General features: G+C 40.0%; 2 long non-coding RNA genes across 4 annotated transcripts in view; one reads left to right on the forward strand and one right to left on the reverse strand.

Annotated features, from left to right (window-relative positions):
* The window catches only part of LOC115944635 (uncharacterized), a 46,579-nt gene that overhangs the window by 4,179 nt on the left and 28,770 nt on the right, over nt 1-13,630 (forward strand). For all 3 annotated transcript variants that reach the window (XR_014147373.1, XR_014147375.1, XR_014147374.1), the window contains exon 2: nt 1,453-1,512. This is a non-coding gene — a long non-coding RNA (uncharacterized LOC115944635). The remainder of the gene's footprint in view (nt 1-1,452; nt 1,513-13,630) is intronic.
* LOC145722809 (uncharacterized) overlaps nt 2,402-13,630 on the reverse strand; it is a 22,892-nt gene continuing 11,663 nt past the window's right edge. Inside the window, exons 2-3 of the long non-coding RNA XR_014147376.1 lie at nt 7,619-7,719; nt 2,402-4,090 (exon numbers count right to left, since the gene is read on the reverse strand). This is a non-coding gene — a long non-coding RNA (uncharacterized LOC145722809). The remainder of the gene's footprint in view (nt 4,091-7,618; nt 7,720-13,630) is intronic.

Raw genomic sequence — 13,630 nt, forward strand, 5'->3', positions numbered from 1 at the left:
AAAGTGTTTGATTCTTTTCTGTTGAGCTTCCTTACATAGAACTCGTTGGAAGACTGTTGCCAATACATTTAAACAGTGACACCTACTGGTTAATTGGAGGCAAATTTGTGTGTTAAATTCTGTCTGCTTAACACTGACTATAAAATCCTGATAAATTGTTGTTCCACAGTCACTATGTTTAGGAGCACATTAAGGCTATTGTCTTATCCAGCCAATATTTTGACTTTCTTTTTTCTCTTTCAATCATTGATGATAAATCTGCCATTGGAAAAAAATCCCAAATCATTGACCCAATTTGCACGAGCCATTATTTTAATTGTATGAACAGGGCCTTTATCTCATCCTATCCATCATCTTTGTTTCAGTGTATTTTTTTCAAACTCAGAAACTGTGAGATTGAAGATGAATAGATATTTAGGCTAGCCACCGACTTTAAAACACAGAAGCCATGCCCAATTTGGGGAATCCTGAACAAGAAGCTTTCTTTGTCCTCAGTACCAAGTTGGAATTTGGAGATCTTAATTAACCCCTTTGTGTTACATCTTGCTTTTAAGTAACCATTGCAGCTAATTAATGAACAACTTGAATGCACGTCGCACATTTGGTAATTGTTCAAATGAGATAAATGATAATACCTGCAGCTTTCATGAGCATGTTCAGGTACAAAAATCCATGGAGGACTCAGGGAACATAATTCCAGGTTCCCTGCATCCACACCACTGCTGGAGAGAAGGCCATGGTGAACTCCTTGATTTCATTTTCATGTAGGTAGATTCTGATGTCTCTGAACCACTTACCAGAATATCCAGCAGAGAGGGAATGATTGTGCTGGGAACTTACTGGGAAACTGTGCCTAGCAGAGTGTCTCCAGCACATCATATGCATTGTAGAAATGCCTGTGGAATGAATGAACAGCCTTGAAACCCACTGAGCAGACTTCATAGTTCATCGATTTATTGTACACATATTAATTCTCATTTAGGATGTGTGTTTTAAAATGTACCCCAGATTTCTTTTAATCAAGTATGGTAAGATATACAGACACAGACATGACTGATATAAAGGAATAATTTTTTTATACCCACAAATCCCTAGAAACAAGCGTCATGGCATGCCATGGAGGGGCACATAGGGAAGCACCAGGGTGAGTCAAGAAGCAGAGGAAGCAAGGGGAAAAGAGGCAAAACCTTTATTGTGGTTTTCACGGGAAGGAATGGGTGAGGCATGGTAAGCGGGCTTAGGATTTGGTAGTTTGAATAATGTCAGCAGGCTGTGGGGTGTAGGGACTGTTCTGAGGTATCTGGCCTCTCTAGAAATGAGCTAACCCTGATCAGCAAGGGCCCAGATGCCAGAATGTCAGAAATACAGAAAATAGGAAAATATAGTTAATTTATATGGGTTCAGACATTCTTACACTTCTTTTTTTTTCTCTTTCTCCTTCTTCTTTTGTAGCTAGGGTGGGCCCTCTCTGATTAGAAGAATCAGGATCCAGAAGCCCAAGGGGGCAAACACGTAAGTGGTTTTTCAATCATTTCCATTTGGGTAGGTCATGCATGGTACTTGTGCAATTCATATCTCGAATTCATCTTTGGGGTTAGATTGTCTTCTCAGCCATTTTATTCATGGCTATAGTATAGTGATGCTCACAAATGACTGAAAAAGGTAATTTTTTAAATTGCATTGAAAAGATGGATCATTAAGAAGAGTGTTGAATATTTGTCTCAATTCTACAATCTCCTTTGTACATAAACGCAGAAGTATGTGCATTTGTGAAATACACTGCATAGGTCCAAAGAGGCAATGCAGAACTGTGACTAGAAGTCAGTGAGCCCATATTTTAGTCCCAGCTCCAACTCTGATTAGCAGTGTGACTTTGGACTGGTTATTCAGCTTCGCCAAGTCTTTGTTTTCTCATCTGTAAAATGGGGGTATTTATAGAAGTACCTATCAAATGATTTCTTGTGAGAGTTAAATGTGCTGTTGACAAAGTGCTTAGAAATTGCCTGGCATTTGGATGATCAATAGATTAAACTATGGCTATACTTTAGTGATTTTTATAAAGTGTACCTATAGGTTGACTATAAGACCAGTTTTGCTACAAAGGTAAAAGTTGTTCATGGAATTGATTCTGCTGTTGGATATACATTGTATTTGCTATAGCAGTTACAGTAAAATGAGATCATTAGCAAAAGATACAATTTTTTAAAAGATTTTATTTATTTATTTAAGAGAGAGAGAGAGAGAGCATGAGCAGGGGGGAGGGGCAACGGGAGAGGGAGAAGCAGACTTCCCGCTGAGCAGAGAGCCCGACGTGGGGCTCGAACCCAGGACCCTGTAGATGCTTAACCAACTGAGCCATCCAGGCGCCCCCACCAATTTTTTTTTTTTTTTTTTTTTGAGAGAGAGTGTGTGGGCACATGTATGCAGTGGGGTGGGGCAGAGTGAGAGGGATGGAGAGAATCCTAAGCAAGCTCCATGCCCAGCACTGAGCCTGACTCAGGGCTCAATCTCACGAACCTAAGATCATAACCTGAGCCGAAATCAAGAGGCAGATGCTTAATCAACTGCACCACCCAGGCACCACAAAAGACACTATTTTTAAAAGACATGACATTTGGGAGAGGGGCATAGATTGCATTTTTCTGATTTGTTCACTAAACTTTTTTCCATTTAAAAATGGAAATGCCTAACTTTCCATCTACAATCTTTTCTTAAATAAAACGGGTAATTCCTTGAATAATTTTTATGTTAAAAAAATAGCACAGAGTTCTAAACTCTAACTTTTCAAACTCGTGATAAGTGAGCTTATTGTTTTCCTCTGGGTGTCACACCCACTGGGTTAGTCACAAACAGCTATATTAAGGATGTTGTTCACATTTTTTAAACATTAGCATTCTGGCCCACCCAGTTCTGCTCTGATTTTAAATGCAACCTGACTTAATTTTTTTAATTTCACATAAAGAAAAATAAAAGACCCCTATGACTTGGAAGATGTTTAGAATAATATGTAATGCCATGCTTTTAAGTGTGGCAAAGTGCTTCATAGAGTGTAGACTGGCCTTCGAGTCTGTGATGATGCAAAAGAACCCTTTTACTATGACTCCGTGCAATGTCTAATTCTATTAGTGCACTACAAAGAACAACATGTAGAAGGATACACAGAACCAAAATGAAATTTTAAAGTGGCTTAATGAGTTGAAATGACCTCAGTAATATACTAATTGAATCAATTAGTCAATTTCTTTAATGCTGATTTTAGTCTCCCATGAGGATTCCTCAGACCAAAGGAAGATGAGGATGAACTTGGATAATTCTGGGTGGAGAAGCCCCTTGGGTAGATCTGGAGTGAAGAGGATGATTTCCACTGGATTTCTCTATTTTGCTTCTACATCTCTGCACCATCAGCCAGTCTAATGCCTGCTTAGAAAACACACAGCTTCTGCTGCCTTTTGCCCATGTTTTCAAAATGTCTAGGGAAGTCTTGTAGGGAAACACCAGCACTGAAAGGTGGGCGACCTCTAGTTCCAACTGAACAATTCATTCATTCAGTATTTTTTAAGTGACTAGAATGGGCAATGCCATGCTGGTTGCTCAGATATGGCAATGAATAAGAAAGACAAGGTCTTGTCCTCATAGATCTTACAGTTAGGGAATAGAGGCACTAAACAGCTACTCATAATGTTAATTCTTTCCCAGTCCTAGTTTTCTCCTAGACGTGTGGGCATAGTTTGGTGCAGGAGAGGAGAGGCAGAGGCCTTTCCCAGAACAGATAGAATGTGAATGGACAGTAGCTGTCTGCCCATCATCAGGAGAGAGCCTGCATTCAGCCCACAGAGAGAGAGAGAGAGAGAGAGAGAGAGAGAGAGAGAGAAAGAGGGCGAGAGGGAGGGAAAAGAAGAGGGGAGGAAGAAAAAAAGAGAGAAAGAGGAAGAGAAAGAGAGGGACAGACAGACAGACAAAACCCCAAAGCCTCACCCAAATTCCCGGAGCAAGCTGTTCTGCAATCAGCTCCACACTTGTATTTCCAAGTTAAGATCGTGAATTCCTCCTTAGTGCGTGGCTTCTTATTTGGAGCTAAAAGAGGCCTGTCCTGAATAACATAGCTTTTAAGTATTGGCATAAAGTTGAGTATCTTCCTGAATAGCAAAGGAGTTTAAAAAAAAACAAACAAACCTGTAATATTTCAGAAGGAGAACAAGTGATGGCTTCATGAGATTTAATCATGGGCTTGTTGACTATTAGGGTTGGAAGGGATTTACTTAGACAAAGCTTCCAATAAAGCAGAAATCACCCACTGACCACTCCTGGCAGAGGTAAACTAATCTCTAAACTAGTGGTCATCAATAGTGCTAACACTGGCCTTGGGGAGCATTCTGGAGGAAGGTGGGGGCATTTTGGGCTTGACATAATAATTTGGAGGGAGGTTACTGCCATGAGGGAGGGGTCCAGGATGCTGGGCATGCTGCAATGTCTGGGAGTCCCACAAAATCAAGACTGATCCTTCATCCTACAAGAGTTTAGACTGTGCAGCAGAATATTCCTGTAGGTTAAAAGCCTGTTTGTCTGACTGCGCTTTTTCAAAATGCCTAGGGAAGCCTTGTAGAGAAACACCAGCACTGAAAGGTGGGCGACCTCTAGTTCCAACTGAACAAATTTCCATGCGCTTTCCATGTTAAACACAACCTAACTGCGCTTTCCATGTTAAACACAAGATATTTTTGCAAGCTTTCAAAATGCAGTGAATTTTCCAAGTACCCAACTACCATGTAAATCAAGGAAACATTGTACTTCATTTTATTTAGAATTTCATCAAGAGCTAGTTTCCATGTTAGAAAACACATCACTCACAGCAGCAGGACTATTTGAGTATTTGGTATTTGATTCACTAGTTCAACACACCTGCCTACATTTGTTGCTATTGTACTCCTGATGATTTGATGGGTTCTGTCTTCTGTGGTATGGTCATGCTCTAGCACCTGCATATTGAGCTATCCTAGAACCAGATGTCTTTGACTTCTTCACTCATCAAGCTGGGCCTTTCATCCAATTCTGGCTCATTTGTTCTTTTGCTGACATAGGCGCAGCCTGCCTGCTCGTGCCTCTTCTTGAAACGTCTGCTTCCCACATTCTCCTGAGGCCAAGTAGGCAGGATTACATCACCCCAACCTCCTTGCATCAGTTGACTAGGCCAGGGTGGGTACCTGACTCAACTGGGCCAATTATGTTCTCTCTCAACCATTTGCAAAGATACATAAGGTCATTTTCTGCTGTGAGCACAGAGAAGCAAGACCATCTGATGTGCAGAGAGAGAGATGGAAGAAGCCAATGCAGAGAAAAGCAGAGATGAGTGACCATGTGGCCAAGAGAGAAATAGACACCAGTGAGCAGCTGCTTTGGTCCTCAGAGCATTTACTAATGCAAGTTTCTGACTTCAGGAAGCCTGGCTGACTACTCTACTGCTCATACTTGTGGTCAAATGGTGCGTGACATGAAGGTTCGCCTTTGACTTGGCCAGATGGGTGCGGGAACTCTTCAAGACCTGAGGGTCAGGTAGAATGAGTCTTGAGCTACTCTCAGGTTGCAATTTCTCCTCTAACACTTGGCTAGTTCATGTGTCTCAGTTGAACTTATGTAAGTGATTTTTAAAAACTTATATTTGAAATTATTTAAAACTTTCTGAAAAGCTGTAGAAACAGTGCACCCTTTACTTGGATTCCCCAATTGTTAACATTTTACCCCGTTTGTTTCATCCTTTTCCCATTCTCACTATCTCTAATTCGCTAAATAATTTGAGAGTAAGTTATGGATATGACACCCATTACTCCTACATGTTTCCCAAAACACAAGGATACCCTCCTATATTACTACACTATAATAATCAAAATTAGGATGCTGATATCAATATAATATTAGCACCCAATACATAAATCCCATTCAAATTTTGTTGATTTCCTCAATGGCATTCTTAATAAACACTCTTTCCTTTTTGGTTCATGTCTCTAGTCTAGGCTCTTCAATCTAGAATAGTTCCTCCTTCCTTTTTTCACCTTTGTTACCTTGACTGATCAGTTATTTTGATAGAATTTCCCTCAGTTTATATTTATCTTCCATTTCCTCATGATTAGATCCCAGTTGTTAACTTTTGACAGGAATGCCATGTACGTGATGCCATGTTCCTCTTAGTACATCATATCAGGAGGTACATGATGTCAATTTGTTCTATTTCTGGTGATACTGACTTTTAAACTTAGATAAAATGGACAGGTTTCTCAACTGTGAAGTTAATTACTAAGTATTGTGTACTTCCACCCACCAGTATTAACTTCCATTGATGAATTTTATCTGAATCAATTATCACTATGATTTTTGCCAAATGGTGATTTTTTTTCTATGTCCATCATTCCATCTACACTTCTTACTTAGCGTTCTACTATAACATAGACTTTCCTGCCTCACGTATTCATTCAATTACTCAATATAAGCTCATGGATTCTTTTTTTATTCAACTGGTTATAACCCATACAGTCATTAAGATTTGGCTGTTCAAATTTTCCCAGCTTTGGCCAATGGAACCCCTTTCACGCTGGTCATCTCGTCTCCCTGACTCTCTCCATACGTACCAGCCAAGAGAGTCCTGTGTACTTCCTCTGGTCATGCTGACCTGACACCATCCCCAACCCTGTACAATACCCATATGCCAGGTAGCTATGAATCTAAATGCTGAACTCTACACAGCTTTTAATAGCCCTTATTTCAGCTACTCTTTTAGGTTATTGAGATCATTTTTGAATTTTGATTCTGTCATCTGTTAAACTACCCAGGCTTTTAATACATTTTTATTCACGTTGTTGAGAAAATCTTGAATACAACAGGGGCCAAGACTTTTCTACTATCAGAGATACTTTTTCCAGGTGGAATTGATACATTAATACATACTTTTGTATGTTGTTGTTCAACCAGCTCCAAACTCACATTTAATAACTATCCAGTTTGCAGTTATTCATTGTGACCACAAGCATGTCTTGAAATTTTTCTCTAATAGTGTGCCAAAATTAAAATGCATTCTGTCTACGCATAGTGTAGTGACCTTATAAAAAATAAAATTGTTAGTTTGACCTAAGATTTAGTAAATGAACCCATGCTGACTTTTAATGCTCATTGCCTTCTTATCAGAGGGGCTAAGTAACTGGCTCGAAGTATAGCTAAGTGAAGACCTGGAATTTGAGCCCAGGCTGGTATATCTATCTCTAAAGCTTTGCTTTTTTCACACTGCCTCTGTCAGTTTACATGGGGATGGAGAAGGACCTCCTCTTTCTCTTTTTACATTTTTTTAAAAAAGATTTTATTTATTTATTCATAAGAGCTAGAGAGAGAGGCAGAGGGAGAAGCAGGCTCCCCACTGAGCAGGGAGCCCGATGCGGGACTCTATCCCAGGACCCTGGGATCATGACCTGAGCCAAAGGAAGAAGCTTAACCATCTGAGCCACCCAGGTGCACCATCTCTTTTTACATTTTGTGTTACTTTAAGGAGACATTGTCCGAGTGCAAGTCTTGGCACTTAGGTGTGCTGAAGGTCAAGTCAAAGTTTACCCTGGAGGGGCTCAGGAGTTACCATTACCTCAGTTCTCTGGGTGTAGACAGGCAGCCATTCTTCACAGTTTCTTGAGTCCCTTCCCAAAATGTCCTACTGCATCGCCCATTTGATGTATAGATTGAAACCTAACTTAGAAAAGCAGATAGTGAATCTGTTTGACTAAGAGCAAAGCATTTCTAAAACACAATTATGAAATGAAATTATTTGTACATGTGAAATATTTACCCAACATTATTTTATCTCTCAGAACACCGGTATTTCAAATATTATGCAGCTGATTAGTTCAGGGAAAGTTAAGAATTTTATTGTTGTTGTTTCCTTCTTTTTTTAACCCCTTTAATCTAAGGCTCACAACAGCTTAGAAATGCCACAAAAGCCAGGAAAGCTATCCCCACTCAATGAAGGTGGCTTTGCCAGACAAAGAAAGAAGAGGAAATAAACAGAAATCTCCTTAAGTACTAGGAATGGTCCCTTGAGGCTGTTTTGCAGGATTTGGTGAATGTTGTGTGCAAAGATCACATTCTTGTGGTTGTGGTCATATTGAAGGGATAAGAACCCAGGAAGAAGAAAGATTCTGAACAAAGGAAGATTGAAGTTCACTAGCAGGGAGAAAAATCCCCACAGAGGAGTCTGTAAATTCAAGAGAAGTGGTGGGAGTCCTTATTTCAATGCTTAGAGATGAACTGCACAAAATAACAGAGGCACTTGTGTGGGGAGCAATCCCAAGCTGATGGCTGCTCAGACAAGTCCACCCACCAGGATTTGGCCACTTACAGCTCTACAGCTTTCTAAGCTTCTGGGATAAGGGCTCCCTGCTTCCCACCTCTCAGGAAAATGGCCTATGGGCCCCAAAGCCCATCTATCCTGTGATGCACCTGAAGCTGAGTGAGCCTGCGGGCCCTTGAAAAGAACCCTGCAAGTTCACTGGTTTTTTCCATGCAAATATCTTTTTTTCTCTACAGAATCTTCATGAAGAAGTAGCATTTCCATCACCTGTTGTCATCAAATAAATCTAGATATTTTCTCCTGGTTTCGTTCATTGTTTGTATTGTTGAGACTTCTGGTGGCCCACCTTCCCCCATCTATTCTCCACTTCATCCAAAGTAGTTGAAGCACAATGTTTGGCAGGGACACATTGCTGCCTGGAATAAAGACCACATTGTACAACTTTTCTCTTAGCTGCAGGCAGCAGTGTGTGTAAGATTTGGCCAGTGACATAGGTAGAAGTGCTACTGGAAAACTTCCAAGAAAACATCCTTAAAGGACTATGTGAACATGCCCTTTGCTCCTGAGAACATGGATATGGTGACTGGTCACACTGGACCACAGGGAAGGAGGCCACCGCCTGGGGTTGGGAGAAAAGAAAGCTAAAAGGAGCTTTTCCCTGAGGTCTTATCTTAGTAAAGCAAAACCACCATCACGGCTCAGGACTACCGAAATTCAGATGTCCATGAAGACTGGAATAAACTGTTATTTGGGGAATCCAAATTTCTTTTATCTGCAGCCACTCGTCCTACTTGATAGTAGCACAAATCAGTATAAATATTAATATTAGTATAAGAAATACTAGAAAGAAGTCACTGACCATTGCTCTATACTGACACTTCAGCTTTTTCTTTTCTTTTTTAAGATTTCATTCATTTATTTCACAGAGAGAGAGAGAGAAAGAGAGCATGCACACAAGCAGGGAGAGCGGCAGGCAGAGGGAGAGAAAGAAGCAGGCTCCCCACAGAGTGGGGAGCCCGATGTGGGACTCGATCCCAGGACCCCGGGATCATAACCTGAGCTGAAGGCAGACGCTTAACTGACTGAGCCACCCAGGTGCCCTAGCTTTTTCTTTTTATCACATGTCCTTTCAGTCTTGCCCTGAAATACCGACATATAATTTAAGAGAACTGTCAAATTTCCAACCTGCCTACGTGAATATTAACATAGAAAAAAATGGTCACATGATTAATTTTTTTTTTTCCCTAAGCGAAATTGCAGCCAATGATACCAACATTAAGATGTCAGGCAAAGCAGACAGCAGACTCTACATACTTTCTTTTTTTTCTTTTTAAGTTTAGGACACTAAAGGAGCAACAGAGTTTCTGAATCTGAAGGCTCTGGTCCCGTGTATGTGTTCCTCCTCTCTGAATCCCTCCATTCTCTGCTTCCCCAGAGATTAAAACTTAGGAGAGAGATGGGTGGCTTAGTTGGTTGAGCATTTGGCTCTTGGTTTTGGCTCAGGTCATGATCTCATGGGTCGTGACATCAAGACCCACACTGGGCTCTGCATTCAACTCAGAGTCTGCTTGGGATTCTTTCCATCTTGCTCTCCCCGCCGCCCCGTCCTCCACTCCCCCCAGGCTCACACGTGTGTGTGTGTGCACGTGTGTGTGCGTGCTCTCTCTCTCTCTCTCAAATAAATCTTAAAAAAAAAAAAACTCAGGAGAGAGATAGGCTAGAGACGTAAGATGGGAATCATTAATCTAAAGGTGACAATGAAAGCAAAGGAATGAAAAAAAATTACACAGGAGTAAGGAGATGAGTAAGAAGAGAGTCCCTGATGGATTTCTGCAGAAAGTTCACATTTAAGTAATGCATAGAGAAAGAGATCTTCTTAATGAAGACTGTGAAGGAGTAGTTAGAGATGCTGAAGAAAAACAAAACATTATCAATGTCTTCTATTGATCAACTGATAAACAGCATCAACTTTCTGTGATCTGGAAAATAAGACATGAATTGATAGATGGTCACTTGGATCTAGCAACTAGGAGGCCATCAGTGATGACCAACACACGAGCAGTTTCAGGTGGCAGGAATGGGGCATGGGGAGAGGTTCAGGCAAGAGGTGGGGCAGGGCAAGATTCTGTGCATAGATGTATCCAAGACTATTTCCAGCACACAAACTATTGGGCTGCTCTTTGTTTGCATTCAATGGCAAAGTCAGTTAAAAAGTCAGTTGTTTGACTGAGTGGACCTTCCAAGTCCTTTGAAGCAAATTAATATTTGTGTGCAAACCTAGTCTATGGTAAAAGAAAGAGAAAACTGGAAAGCAGCCTTTCTTGGAGGGTAAAATCTCCTTTATGGCACCACAGTCCTGCCAAAGTGCCTCTCAGGGGCATCTGGAAAGGGAATGGAAGCCACCACTTGCTTGAATAGTCACATTAGCCTTGAAAGGCATTAGACATCTAAGCAAATGCTCTACTGCTTCCAGAATTAAGCACTTACCACACGGAGGGAGGCTGAAAAGTTAGAAAGAAGAAACCCGGGCAAAGAGCCTGAGAAACTGACCTACCTTTTGAGAGCTAGAATTAGGATGGAAATTTGGAACTTGGAAGACTTTCTGGTTTTTCCCACTGTTTCTATTTTCTGTAATTATTTCCTTTTTGTAAAAGCTTGCTATTTTGTAAAGTTCTCTGATATGTAAAGACAGTTTCTTCTTATTATCTCTGTTTCTCAGTGCTTTGTGTTATCATGTGCTAAATATATTTCACCATTTTATTTACTTCGGGCTGAAGTGCTGACGCCATTATGTGACTTCTCCACATCCAAATCCGAGCTGCACATTTCAAAGATAAATCACTGTAATTATTTATCCTCTTCAGCAGCAGGAGGTGTAAAAGCCAAACTAATATGCACCTTTAGCCCATTTGAATGAGTCTTTGAAAACAAATTGCTCAGAACTCTTAACTTTGACTCTGTATTTCTAGATCCCCTAATAGTATGAGATAATTGAGGTTTGTGGAATGAGTTGGGAAATTTTACTTATTTTTCAAAGACTCCCAACCATAGCTTCATATTTATTAGGATTCTTATTGAGTCCTACAGAGTCAGTCCTCAGGGTTGGTCAGTCCTCACCAACAACCTCAGAAAGAACCTGAAAACTAGAGGTTTGGAATTCAGAGTGAACACTTTCAAAGCTAGGGCTCAAGAAGTTTCTATTTGGTTGCTTTGGTTTATTTTTAGAAGGCAATTCTTGTCTCCCTAGCACTTTTCTTAGGTAACTTAAAATGCAATCATTATCACAAATTCGAATTTCCTTCCCTTCCTGATGGCAGAAAATGAAGTTTGCTAAAATTTATTTCCTATTCCACTCTGAGGTAGAAAGAGAAGTTTTCTGAAAAATTCTTTCCTTAAGTGGATGGATAAAAAATTGCCCACATTGTAACTTGACCTGACTTTGAAAGGGTAATATGCATAAAGGCAATCACTATTTTTATTCAGGAAATGTACCATCAGGGCCTTCATGTCAAATGCAACCTCCCTTACCCCAACAGAGTTGCCAAGTTCTACTAATTTATTTTATTTTATTTTTTTTCCCTGCTGGACAAATTTCTTGGTTCATTGTTAGAGAGTTCCTCCCAGGTTCTTGGGAAAAACCTTGGCTGGTCAGAAGTGGTTCATGGCTTCCTTCTCTCTACCTCTGCTTTTTTTATTTTAAATACTTTCAAAATGCAATCTCTTAATCACATGCTATACAAGGAAATCTTGATGGAAAATACTAGGGTTTAAAATTTCTCACATAAGCAAATTTTTTTAGATGATGGAAGTTAATCATAAGCAGAAGCCAAGAATATAATTTGCAGAATTCCAATTTGTTGAAGGCTAGTTTTCCAAAAGCTGATTTATAGAATATTCTAATATATCACATTTATGTGAGTATTGTAAATTTTTAAAAATATTCAATTTCTCAAAATTTAGCATGTTCTATGGGAATCCATCATACTTTTTTCTTAATATAAAGGATCATTTTAGGTAAATTCTGATTCATTTTAGATGGTTTTAAACTTGAAATAAAAATTTAAAGCTGACAGAGATGTGACAATATTCCTGTTAAAGCTAACAAATATGTCTGAAATACCAATAAGTCTGCTAAGTTGTTTGGTAAATTTGCTTGATGCTAATTTAACGTGTGGTGACTAGACTAAGACATGTGTACCCTGTATAGTGCGGTATGTACCCTGCATATATCCAGGGCATTATTCACATGAACTATGTTGTGAATGGGTCCACTCACAGTTGTGCAGCACAGAGACCCTAGACCCAAGATAGATCATAACCCTAACCCTAACCCTAGCCCCAACCAAGTAGCATGTTGGGAGCTCCATTAACCAGACCAACAATTCCAATCTAATTTGGAGGATCACACATATCCTAGAAGTTCAAATTAAGAGGATCAAGCAAGGCCAGAAGCATAGCTTGTAGGATAAGTTAGAATTATCTGGAGGAGATTTTAAAAATTCTTATATCCAAGTTGTGCCCCAGACCAATTAGTTCTTGGTAGGATCCAAGCATGAACTTTTTTTTTAAAGATTTTATTTATTTATTTATTCATTTGTTTATTTATTTATTTGAGAGAGAGGAAGAGTGTGCGTGCATGAGCAGGGGGAGGGGGAGAGGGAGAAGGAGAGGGAGAATCTCAAGCAGACTCACAGGGCTGGATCTCACGACCATGAGATCATGACCTGAGCCGAAATCAAGAGAGTTGAACCCTTAACTGACTGAGCCACCCAGGCATGAACATTTTTTTTTTATTCGCATATAATGTATTATTTGTTTCAGGGGTGCAGGTCTGTGGTTCATCAGTCTTACACAATTCACAGTGCTCACCATAGTACATACCCTCCCCAATGTCCATCACCCAACCACCCCATCCCTCTCACCTCCACTCCAGCAAACCTGTTTGTTTCCTGAGAGTAAGAGTCTCTTATGGTTTATCTCCCTCTCTAGTTTCGTCTTGTTTAATTTTTCCCTCCCTTCCCCTATGATCCTCTGTCTTGTTTCTCAAATTCCTCATATTAGTGAGATCATATGATACTTGTCTTTCTCTGATTGACTTATTTTGCTTAGCATAATACCCTCTAATTCCATCCATGTCATTGCAAATAGCAAGATTTCATTTTTTGATGACTGCATAATATTCCATTGTATATATGTAACCACATCTTCTTTATCCATTCATCTGTTGTTGGAAATCTAGGCTCTTTCCATAGTTTGGCTATTGTGGACATTGCTGCTGTAAACATTGGAGTGCATGTGCCCCTTTGGATC

Source organism: Leptonychotes weddellii, chromosome 8, assembly GCF_054177405.1.
Source record: "Leptonychotes weddellii isolate Sample4059 chromosome 8, ASM5417740v2, whole genome shotgun sequence".
Lineage (NCBI taxonomy): Eukaryota > Metazoa > Chordata > Mammalia > Carnivora > Phocidae > Leptonychotes > Leptonychotes weddellii.